This window comes from Lepus europaeus, chromosome 11 (assembly GCF_033115175.1).
Source record: "Lepus europaeus isolate LE1 chromosome 11, mLepTim1.pri, whole genome shotgun sequence".
NCBI lineage: Eukaryota > Metazoa > Chordata > Mammalia > Lagomorpha > Leporidae > Lepus > Lepus europaeus.
Window position 1 is genome coordinate 66,304,946 of NC_084837.1, and position 12,860 is coordinate 66,317,805.

Consider the following 12,860-nt stretch of genomic DNA (forward strand, 5'->3'; position numbering starts at 1 on the left):
TTTTTACCACTCCCTCAAAATTTTTTTATTTTCTCTCCCTTTATCTCTGGCCTCAGGAAACAGGTGTTCTACTTTCTAACATTATAGATGAATTTGCTTTTTCTTGAATATTATGTAAATAGAATCATATTATATGAACTCTTGTGTTAGGCTTCTTTCACTAAGCATGTTTTTGGGAGTCATACATATTATTACATATATCTAATTTATTTTTATTGATGAATATTCTGTTACATGAATTATGATATTGTGTCTTTCTATTTATCTGCTGATGTGCCTTTGGTTTTGTAGTTTTTAAATAATTTTTTCAAAGATTTATTTATTTGAAAGGCAGAGTGACACATAGAGAGGGAGAGAGAGAAAAAAAGTTAAAGAGACTTTCCATTCATTGGTTCACTCTCCAAATGCCTGCAACAGTTGAGGCTGGGCCAGGCTGAAGCTAGGAGCCAGGAACTCCATCCAGGTCTCCCACATAGATAGCAGAGGCGCAAGCACTTGGGCCATCTTCTGCTGCCTTCATAGGCACAATAACAGGGAGCTGGATTGGAAGGGAGAAGCTGGGACTCGAACTGGCACTCATATGTGATGCTAGTGTTGTAGATGGCTGCTTAACCCACTGTGCCACAGGACTGGCCCTGGGTTATTTTATTATTGAATTTAATTCAATCCTAATATTGAACTTCCAACCCATGAACATGTAAATTTCCATTTTTTAGGTCTTTAATTTCTTGAGTAATATTTTGTAATTTTCAGTGTTCAAGATTTGCACATATTTATTACATTTTTTCTAAGTCCTTCATGTGTTTGATGCTATCATAAATGGAATTGTATCTTTTATTCCATTTTATACTTAGATTATAGACTTATAGAAATATTAATTTTAGGGGCCAGCATTGTGGAGTAGCAGGTTAAGCTGCCACTTAAGATGCCAGCATTCAATGTGGGCACTGGTTGGAGTTCCAGCTGCTGTACTTCTGATCTAGCTCCCTGCTAATGCACCTGGGAAAGCAGCAGAAGATGGCCCAAATACTCGGGCCCCTGTAGCTACATGGGAGACTCAGATGAAGCTCCTGGCTCCTGCATTTGGCCTGGCCCACCCCTTTCTATTGTGGCCATTTTGGGGAGTGAACCAGTGGATGGAAAGTCTCGCTCTCTGTGTCTCTGCTTTTCAAATAACTAAATTTAAAAGAATGAAATGTTACTAATTTTTGCATATTGATTAATCTTCTACACTAGAACTAATGGGTTCTAATGGAACGAGTTTTAAAGGAATTCAATTAGTTCAAATGGAATTCTAAGGACTCCATAAGAAAAGCTGCTAGTGTTCATTAGTAGTAGCTTTTGTATATATTCTTTACCATTTTTTGTGTAGGTAATCATTTCTGCAAATAAAACCTCAACAATGAAGTACTGCCCTATTCCAAATCCCAGAGATTCTCCAAATCACCCTCATAGAGAAATACTGGGTCATCAAGGCACAGAAATGGGGAGGGACTAGAATTAATAGGATTTTTGTAATACATTTGATATGTGGCATGAAGTCAGAGGTCAATCGCTTAATGCTGATTTGAGCAGCCCAGTTGATGGTGGTGATATGACCTGAGTTGGGAGGCTCCGAGAAGTCAGTTTGAGAACAGTTGAATTTGAAGAATGTATGAGTATCATGTAGCAAGTTGGAAATAAGAGTATACTTCTAGGTGCCAGTGCTGTGGCTCAGTAAGTTAATCCTCCACCTGTGGCACTGGCATCCCATGTGGATGCTGGTTTGAGTCCCAGCTGCTCCTCTTCCGATCCACCTCTCTGCTGGGGCCTGGAAAAGTAGTGGAACATGGCCAAACCACTTGGGCCCCTGCACTTACATGAGAGACCTGGAGGAAGCTCCTGACTCCTGGCTTTAGGTCGGATTGGCTCAGCCCCTGCTGTTGTGGCCATTTGGGGAATGAAGCAGCGGATCTTTTTTTTTTTTTTTTTTTTTTTTTTTTTGACAGGCAGAGTGGATAGTGAGAGAGAGAGAGAGAGAGAGGGAGAGAGAGAAAGGTCTTCCTTTTGCCGTTGGTTCACCCCCCAATGGCTGCTGCGGCCAGTGCACTGCACTGATCCGAAGCTGGGAGCCAGGTGCTTCTCCTGGTCTCCCATGCGGATGCAGGGCCCAAGGACTTGGGCCATCCTCCACTGCACTCCCGGGCCACAGCAGAGAGCTGGACAGGAAGAGGAGCGACTGGGACAGAATCCGCCACCCCAACCAGGACTAGAACGTGGGGTGCCGGCGCCGCAGGTGGAGGATTAGCCTAGTGAGCCGCGGCGCCGGCCTCTGTCTCTCCTCTCACTGTCTGTAACTCTGCCTCTCTAACAAATAAATAACATATTAAAAAAAAAAAAAGTATACTTCTGGGAGAAAGAAGAAAGGACTAAGAGCAACTTTTAATCTCTTGAAGTAGTTAGTCTTAACAATGACATAGATTGCAGAGGAAGATGGGATATAAGACAGAGCTGGGAGCAGGAAAAGGTATAGTAGTGGAGGAGCAAGCTTAAATGACTAAGGAGTATGGGGGTGGAATAAAGGGAGCAGAATTCTGTGCTATCACATAGGCTGAGGGAAAAGAGTACTGAGGAAGAGTCTTTAGTGTTAATTTCCACTGAGGAGTCAAGCAAAACAAGTACTACCATGAAGGATAGTGATGACTTTGGCAAGAGCAATTTCAGTAGAGTGAAAGCCAGTAGAGATCAAAGCCAGAATGAAAGGCTTGAGTGAATAAAAAGCAAGACATTAAAGACTGCGTTGATTATAGTTCTTTCAGGAATATAGAGGAGACAGGGAGAAATGGAAAGTCATTTTCATAAGAAGAAAGGAAGAACTAATAAGTGCAGATATAGGTAGTTTTACAGATTTTATGGAGTTGTTTCTCTTTGACGTCTTCTGCTTTTTTTTTTTTTTTTTAAGAGATAGGATACATTGTCCCCTAAGAGTGTTGTAGAAGAGAGTGAGGTGGATGGGTGAGGAGAACAATTAGGTTAAAAATAGACATTGTGGGGGCCAGTGTTGTGGCATAGCAGGTTAAGCCTCTGCTTTGCAATGCTGGCATCCCATATGGGTGCTAGTTTGAGACCCGGCTGCTCCTCTTCTGACCCAGCTCTCTGCTATGGCCTGGGAAAGCAGCAGAATTGGGTCTCTGCACCCACATGGAAGGCCCAAGTGAAGCTTGACCCAGCCTCAGCCATTGCGGCCATCTGGGGAGTGAACCAGTGGATGGAAGAGATCTCTCTCTCTCTCTCTCTCTCAACTCTCTTCTCACTCACTTTTCTGTGCTTCCTTTTTGCATATTTGGCAAAATTTTTTTTTTTTTTAAGATTTATGTATCTTTGAGAGGCAGAGTTACAGACAGAGAGAGAGAGAGAGGTCTTCCATTGGCTGGTTCACTCACCAAATGTCTGCAACAGCTGGAGCTGGTGTGATACAAAGCCAGGAGCCAGAAGCTTCTTCTAGGTCTCCCATGTGGGTATAGGGGCCCAAGCACGAGGGCCATCTTCCAGTGTTTTCCCAGGCCATCAGCAGGGAGCTGGATCGAAAGTGGAGCAGCAGAGACTTGAACGGGCGCCCACATGGGATGCCAGCGCCACAGGTGGAGGCATAACCTACTTCATCACAGTGCTGGTCCCAGCAAAAAAAAAAAAAAAAAAAAAAAAAAAAAAAGATTTATTTATTTATTTATCTGAGAGGTAGCATTACAGACAGAGGGAGAGGCAAAGAGAAAGATCTTCAGCCTTCTGGTTCCCTTCCCAAATTGCTGCAACGACTGAAGCTGAGTTGATCCGAAGCCAGGAGCTAGAAGCTTCTTCTAGGGCTCTCATGTGGGTACAGGGGCCCAAGCATAAGGGCCATCTTTCATTGTTTTCCCAGGCCATCAGCAGAGAGCTGGATCAGAAGAGGAGCAGCCGGGATACAAACTGGTGCCCATATGGGATCCTGGTGCCTCAGGTGGAGGCTTAAACCACTATACCATGGTGTCAGTCCCGGCAAATTCCTAATTATCTTTTTTTTTTTTTTTTTTAAAGATTTACTTCATTTATTTGAAAGAGTTACAGAGAGAGCTAGAGACAGAGAGAGAGAGGGAGGTCTACCATCTGCTGGTCTACTCTCCAAGTGGCTGCAACGGCCTAAGCTGAGCCAATCCGAAGCCAGGAGCCAGGAGGAGTGTCTTCTGGGTCTCCCACGTGGGTTTAGGGGTCCAAGCACTTGGGCCATCTTTTAACTGCTTTCCCAGGCCATAGCAGAGACCTAGATTGGGAGTGGAGCAGCCAGGACTCAAGCCAACGCCCATATGGAATGTCGGCATTACAGGCGACAGCTTTACCCACTACACCACAGCGCCGGCCCCCCTAATTATATTTTAAGATTTTGTTCTAACAGTACCTCCTTTATAGCCTTCCCAGGACACTTTTGTACTTACCTTGAATTTTATATATGCCTAAAGCACTTTACATATTACTATAATGATTTATTTATAATTGTCTCTTTATAACTTGATTTTGAACTAGGCACGGCTATGTCCTCCCATATTTGTAATTTCATAGTTCCTGGGATATATTACTTTTAATATTTAAGATTCCAGAGGCCAAAATCCATATCTGTTAATCTACATACATATTAAATATCTGGTTCATATCCAGTTAATAAAACAGTTCCTCCAATGAACAAGGGTATGTGTTCTAAGACCCCAATGGATTCCTGAATCCATGGAAAGTGCCGAATCCTAACTATACTGTTTTTTCCTATACATACATACCTATGATAACCAAGAGAGCTACCAACTGGCAGGTAGTGTTTACAGTGTCATTTTCACTGGAAAAAAAGGATGATTCATGTCCCAGATGGGGTGGAATGAGATGGTACTAGACTTAATAATGCTACTCAGAATAACATTCAATTTAAAACTTATAAATTGTTTATTTCTGGAATTTTCCATTTAATATTTTCAGACCATGATTTATTGTGAGTAAATGAAGCTACACAAAGTGAAACTGTATAAGAGGAACTACTATAAATAATTTTTGAGTGAATGACTATATTTGCATATTTATGTTGATTCTTTTTTTGTTTGTTTTCTGGTTGTATTTTATAAATCTCTTGACTGTCAACATCTAATGTGGTAGGCAGGGAGAAATTGAGAGGGGTTGGTCAGTGGGTCCAAAGTTATAGTAAGATGGGGGAGGGGCTTGTGTAGTAGGTTAAGCCTCTACCTGTGGCACCAGCATCCCATTTGGATACTGGTTCAAGTCCCTGTTACTCCACTTCTCCATCCTCCAGCTCTCTGCTGATGGCCTGGGAAAACAATGGAAGATGGCCCAAATGCTTGGGCCCCTGCATCCACATGTGAGACCCGAAAGAAGCTCCTGGCTCCTGGCTTTGGATCGGCCCAGCTCCAGCCATTGTAGCCATTTGGGGAATGAACCAGCAGATAGAAGATCCCTCTCTGTCTCTTCTCTCTGTAACTCTGCCTCTCAAATAAATAAATAATTTTTTAAGAAAGGAATAATTTTGATAAGTTTGTTTTAAACACTTAAAATTTATTTGACAATCTAAGAGAGAGAGAAGCAGAGACAGGCAGAAAGAGATCTTCTGCCCACTGGTTCACTCCTCAAATACCCGCAATAGCCAGGGCTGGGCAAGGCCAAACCCAGGATCCTGAAACTCAATCTGGGTGTCCCATGTGGGTGGCAGGCACCTTTGTACTGAAGTTATCTCCTGCTTCCTTCCAGAGTGCACAGAGCAGGTATCTGGAATCAGAAGTGGGACCTGGACTTGAACCAGGCATTCTGATAAAGGATATGAGCATCCTAAGTGACATCTTAACTGCTGTTTCAAATGCCCACCCCAGTTGTAGTGTTTTATTGCATGGTGGGGTGATTATAGTTAACAGTAATGTACAGAATATTTCAAAATGATTAGAAGTGAAAATTTTAGATGTTTTGCCACAGAGAAATGATAAATGTTCAAGGTGATAGATTTGCTAATTACCCTGATTTCATTGTACAGTGTATACAAAGGTACTTCCAAAAGTTCATGGAAAAATAGAATTAAAATAAAAGTTTAGGGGCCAGTGCTGTGGTGCAGCAGGCTAAAGCTGTGGCCTGCAGTGCCAGAATCCCCTATAGGTGCTGGTTAGAGTCCTAGGTGCTCAACTTTTGATCCAGCTCCCTGGGAAAGCAGCAGAAGTCTTTGGGCCCCTGAATCCACGTGGGAAAACTAGAAGTTTCTGGCTCCTGATATCAGATCACTTCAGCTCTGGTTGTTGCAGCTACTTGGGGAGTAAAACAGCAGATGGAAGACCTCTCTGTCTCTACCTCTCTCTGTAACTCTTTCAAATAAATAAAATAAATCTTTTTTTAAAAAAGCTTATTTTGGTGTAAAACATCGTGAAAATCATGGATAGTTTTATCACAAAGTGCATAATTTTGTAAAGACCCCTAATATGTGTGGATTTCAAATATTTTTGGCACCAAAATAAACTTATCTTTGAAAATTTTTGTTGTTTTAGACACAGAGAGGCAGAGAGAGCTCCCATCTGCTAGTTCCCTCCTCAGATGCTCACAATGCCTGGGACTGGACAACATGAAGTCAGGAGCCAGAAACTCAGTTCAGGTCTCCCATGTGGGTGGCAGGACCCCAAAGACTTGAGTCATCACTGCTGCCTCCTGTGTCTGTATTCCCAGGAAGTTGGAATCTGAAACTGGAGCCAGGAATCAAACCCTGGCATTCTAATGGAGTAAGGGTATCTTTACTTGGTGGTAAGAAGTAGGGGAAATTGTGGCTAAGATAAAGCTATTTGGGACCAGACTATTAATTACTTTTATTTTGTGGTAAATATAAGTATATATTTCAAATATATTTAAATAATAAAATTTATTACTTTGGCTGTCAAGTGTACAATTCAGTGACGTTAAGTACATTTACAATGCTGTGAAGCTATCACCACTATTTCCAGATCTTTTTCACCATCCTAAACAAAAACTCGACTCATTAAGCACTAACTCCCCAGTTCCCCTCCCCTCACCCCCTGTAAATTCTTTTCTATTTTCTCTCTGATCTAGATAACTTATAAGTAGAATCATACAATATTTTTCCTTTTGTGTATGTCTTATTTCACTTAACATAATTTTCAAGGCTCACTGATGTAGCATATATCAGAACTTTATTCATCCTTTTGGTAAATAATATTCCCTTACATGCATATACATGCTTTGTATATCCATTCACCTGTTGGTGGCCACTTGAGCTGTTTCCACCTTTTGGTTATTGTGAGTGGTGCTCCAATGAGCAATGGTTTACAAGTAATTACTTAAGTCCCTGGTTTCACTTCTTTCAGACATTTGTCTAAAAGTGGAAGGAACTACTGGGTCATACTCTGTTTTAACTTTTTGAGGAGTCACTAAACTGTTTCTATAGAGGCTTCAACATTTTATATCCCATCAGTAATGCACAAGATTTCAGATTCTGCTCATATTTCCTAACATGATATTTTTCATTTTTTGTTTGTTTTGTTTTCTAATAATAACCATCTGGTATCTCATCTTGGTTTTCATTTGCATTTCTCTAATGACTAATAATGTTGAATATCTTCTCATGTACTTCTTGGCCATTTTTATCTTAGTTGAAAAAATGTTTATTCAAGTCATTTGTTCATTTTAAAATTGAGTTGTTTGCTTTCTGTTGTTGAGCAGTAGGAATTCTTTATCTAGTCTAGGTATTAAACTCTTGTCAGATATATGATTTTAAATATTTTCTTGGGGTTGGCATTGTGGTGTAGTGGCTTAAGCTGCCTCCTGAGACACCGGCATCCCATATGAGAGACGATTTGAGACCTTGCTGCTCCTCTTCCCATCCAGCTCCCTGCAAATGCACCTGGGAAAGCAGAGGAAGATGACCCAAAGGCTTGGGCCCCTGCACCCATGGGGGAGACCCAGAAGCTCCTTGCTCTTGGCTTTAGCCCTGGCCATTGTGGCCATTTGGGGAGTGAACCAGCAGATGGAAGATATCTCTTTCTCTCCCTCTCTCTGTAACTCTGACTTTCAAGTGAATAAGTAAAATTGTTAAAAAAAAAAAATTGTGGCTGGCGCCGTGGCTTAACAGGCTAATCCTCCGCCTTGCGGCGCCAGCACACCGGGTTCTAGTCCCGGTTGGGGCGCCGGATTCTATCCTGGTTGCCCCTCTTCCAGGCCAGCTCTCTGCTATGGCCCGGGAAGGCAGTGGAGGATGGCCCAAGTGCTTGGGCCCTGCACCCGCATGGGAGACCAGGAGAAGCACCTGGCTCCTGGCTTTGGATCAGCGCAATGCGCAGACCGCAGCGGCCATTGGAGGGTGAACCAACGGCAAAAAGGAAGACCTTTCTCTCTGTCTCTCTCTCTCTCACTATCCACTCTGCCTGTTTAAAAAAAAAAAAAAAATTGCAAGTCATAGTTATAAAATTTTTTTCCTATTTTGTGGGTTATCTTTTTATTCTTGTTTTTCCTTGTTAAAAATATTTATTTGAGAAGCATAGAGATAGAGACATACAGATAGACAGAGAGAGAGAGAGCTCCTTTCTGCTGGTTCACTCCCCAAAATGTCCACAAAGGCTGCAACTGAGCTGAACCACAGCTAGGAGCTGGGAATGCAGTCTAGGTCTCTCACCTGAGTGGCAGGAATTCAATTACTTGAGCCATCCCCACTGCCTTACAGAATCTGTACCATCAAGAAGCTGGAATTGAGCTGGGAACAGGCATTGAACTTACTCCTTTGTTGTAAGATATGGATGGATGTCTTAACTGGCATCTTTTTTTTTTTCCTTTTAGAAAGATTTATTTATTTATTTGAAAGGCAGAGTTACAGAGAGAGAGGGAGAGACAGAGATCTTCCATCTACTGGTTCACTCCCCAAATGGCCATGTCTGGACCAGGCCAAAACCAGGAGATAGAAACTCCATCTGGGTCTCCCATATGAGTGGCAGGACAAGTATCTGAGCTGCCTTCCACTGCCTTCCTAGATCCATTAGTGGGGAGCTGGATCAGAAATAAAGCAGCCAGAATTAGAACCAGCACTCCAACATGGGATGCTGGCATTGCAAGCAGTGTCTTAATCCCCTGTGCCACAATGCTGGTCCCCCCTGCTTTTTCTTTCAAGGGAAGAAGGTCAGCATATTTCAGACAGGGAACAAAACCACAGTTAAAAGTCTGCTTAGGTGTGTATGTATGTAAGATTGAATGGAAAGACCCTACTGACTCCACTGGAAAGGACAAGGTTAAGATGGATTACTTTACAGTCTTGTGCAAATGGAAAAGGCAAAAAAAAAAAAAAAAATCCTGCAGAACAAAAATGTGTACATCCATTTGATGAGAATCTTTTCATAAATGAGGGCTCCAGCTCCCCAAAATGGTAGGTGCCTGCCTGGACAGTCTGGATCAGTTGAGTCTGCCACATATAAGTAAAAACTATCAGAAGTGTAGTTCCTCTAAATTTTGAAGCCACACAAAATACTTAGGGAGAGTGGGAAAAGAGGACAAAGCACCTGATGGAAAATGCTGACATTTGAATGGTCTAAAAATTTTCAGCTGAGGTTTTAGTGGTGGTAGCTGATTTAGCCTCCTCCCTATTCTGTTGTAGGGTCAAGGCCTTCGACCAAGCAGAGAACAGTACAGAAAGCTAGAAAGAGGAGGCTTAAGGGTGATGGATTTTTGACTCCTGATATTATTTTCCAATTTAAATAGTCTTCAGTGGCCAGGAAGCCTGGCCTCCCAAGATCAGAGGCAATCAGAGATGGAGGTTTTTGGAAAAGGGTGGGTGGGGACTAGGGGAGAAGCAGGGAGATCCTGCTGTGCTGGTGACTGTAAGCAGCGAAGATGAACCAATCACCTAGGATGTAGTGGGAAGGGCGTGAGGCAGGAGCAGCAAGCTGGGGATACCGGACCCACCTTATTCCCTAGTTTCATTGTCTTCGATGGTTTTCCCACTAGTGGTGGTCTCTGCAATCTTGGAATCTTTTTTTTTTTCCCCCTAAGTTTTCCAACTTGCAGAACTCTGGAGAAGGGCCTTTAGCTCTGCATCTTGGACCTCTGTCTTGTAGAGATCAGGCTCAAAGACTCCTGGTTATCCACGTGGAGCCACTGGGCATGAGCAGGAACTGGGCAACAGATTCACCTACTTCCTCATGGAGAACATTACATGGTTGCCACAGTTCTTGTTCGGCCCATTCCACCACACTCATCCCAGCCTTCTCATCTTCAAAGGCTCTTTCAAAGGCATCAAAACACTGTTCCGCCTCCCTGAAGAAGCTTGTGAAGTTTTCAGTTTCAGGCCATATTGTTTAGACACGGGTCTCATTTGTAGATAGTCGTTCACTGACCTGCATCTTTGGCCTTGCTCTCTCCTGTGCTGAGGAAAATATCCACAGCATATACTTCATGAACCTCAAAATCAGCTTTTTCATGGCCCTTCTACTGGTCTGGAATGCTGGATGATGGTTTTATTCTCCACAGATGACATGCTGTGTCAGTCAGTGTGAGAGCATACCATTTTTTGTGTACAATTAAATGAGTGGGCAACTTTGTTCCTGCCTTCTGTTACCTGTGTGTTCTGATTTCCAGCTTTGACTAGGCGCAGGACAGCTTCAGCGCAAAGGAGAGCTGCCTTGATGACGTGCTTTTTGCCCTGTTACTTGAGTCCCCTGAGCTACAGCAACCGTAAAAGTCTGAGCAACATTAGCAGTGAGGCTGTCCACATGGACCTCAGTCAGTTTTTACCAAGTGGCCTTCCTTGAGAATGTAGTCCTGGTAGCTCTTCAAAAGGGAGAAGTGATACACAGTTATTTACTGAAATGCTGGTAGGAAAGGCGGTACCTTTCATTTCCTTTTCTTGGTTGATCTTGCCTGTCTCTTCCATAATCATGGCATCACCTTTCTTCACAGACTGAATACTGATACACCTGAGCTGGATGCTTCCACTAAGGATCGAAGTACCTGGTTGGTGATAGCACCTGCCTCCCTCCCAGTTTATACTTCGTCATGATTGGTCCCTGGGGATAGTTAGCTCTTGCTGCTTTTCCTCACCTGACATCTTCCTACATCACCACTGCAACCTTGCTTCCTTTAAGCTGGGAAGGGAGCTTCGCAGCCATGGCTGTGACCAGAGCCCCTAAAATCTGCAAGGAGGGTATGAACAAAATTGGAAGCAAGCAAGGAACAATATTTTTTAATATTGATGAAGCTTAATTTTATCTACTTTTTGTTTAGTTTTTTGTACTTTTGTTGTCACATGTAGGAAACTGATCAAATCTTAAGGCTAAGATTTTCTGTTTTCTTCTAAGTTTTAGACTTTTTTGTTTTTAAGTATAGATCTTTGATCCATGTGAGTTAATTTTCTTCCTTGGTGCAGGGAAAGAGTCTAATTTAATCCTTTTTTTAAAAAAAAGATTTATTTTATTTATTTGAAAGATAGTGTTACAGAGAGAGGTAGAGACAAAGAGAGAGGTCTTCATCTGCTGGTTCCCTCCCCAGATGGCCTTAATGGCTGGAGCTGCACCAATCTGAAGCCAGGAGCCAGGAGCTTCTTCCGGGTCTCCCACACAGGTGCAGGGACCCAGGAAACTTGGGCCATCTTCCACTGCTATCCCAGGCCATAGCAGAGAGATGGAGCAGAAGAGAAGCAGCTGGGACTAGAACTGGCACATATATGGGATGCTGGTGCTTCAGGCCAAGGCTTTAATCCTCTGTGCCACAGTGCCAGCCCCTGATTTAATCCTTTTGCATGTGGATATCCAGTTATCCTGGTACTGTTTGTTGAAGAGATTCTCTTTCCCCATCAGATAGACTTGGCATCCTTGTTGAAAATCAATTGACCATTATAGGTTTTGAGTCATTTTTGAGTTCTTTAGGCTCAGATTCTTGAAAGCCTTAGATGCTGTATTAGGGAATTTTATTTAATCCTTCAGGTGATGAAAAATGTTGTACTAAATCATTTTGAAAACGTGATCAGGTACATATGTAGATGGAGAATGATTGTAGATAAATGAAATTGAAGTCAAATAAACTACTGAAGAAATTTAGGCTATAACTACAGATCTAAATTTAAGATAATGGCAGCAAGAATAGAAAAGAATAGATTTGAAAGGCTAGTTAGTTTAATATCATAACTAAACTTTAAGGTAGATAGGGCTAGCACTTAAAAGCATTGGAAAACTAATGCTTTAAAAGCCTCTGTTCTTATTTATTTATTTTTTGACAGGCAGAGTGGATAGTGAGAGAGAGAGAGAAAGGTCTTCCTTTTTGCCGTTGGTTCACCCTCCAATGGCCGCTGTGGCCGGCTCATCTCGCTGATCTGAAGCCAGGAGCCAGGTGCTTCTCCTGGTCTCCCATGCGGGTGCAGGGCTCAAGGACTTGGGCCATCCTCCACTGCCTTCCCGGGCCATAGCAGAGAGCTGGCCTGGAAGAGGGGCAACCGGGATAGAATCCGGAGCCCCAACTGGGACTAGAACCCGGTGTGCCGGCGCCGCAAGGTGGAGGATTAGCCTGTTAAGCCACGGTGCCGGCCTAAAAGCCTCTGTGCTTATGACTAGTACTTGATGTTGTTTTTTTAAAGATTTATTTATTTGAAAGGCAAAGTGACAGAGAGGGAGAGACAGAGAGAGAGATAGCTCTTCCATGACTAGTTTGCTCTCCAGATGCCTGCAACAACCAGGTCTGGGACAGGCCAAAACCAGGAACCGGGAACTCTATGGGTCTCCCAAATGGGTGGCAGAGGCCCCAAGCTCTTGAACCATCATCTGCTACCTTATCAGGTGCATCAGTAGGGAGCTGGATTGAAAGTATCTGGGGGCGGCGCCGTGGCTCAA

General features: G+C 42.9%; 1 protein-coding gene and 1 pseudogene across 3 annotated transcripts in view; one reads left to right on the forward strand and one right to left on the reverse strand.

Moving 5' to 3' along the window:
* GOLM2 (golgi membrane protein 2) overlaps window positions 1-12,860 on the forward strand; it is a 118,978-nt gene that overhangs the window by 15,003 nt on the left and 91,115 nt on the right. The window lies entirely within an intron of this gene.
* LOC133769545 (proliferation-associated protein 2G4-like) lies at window positions 9,947-11,086 on the reverse strand (annotated as a pseudogene).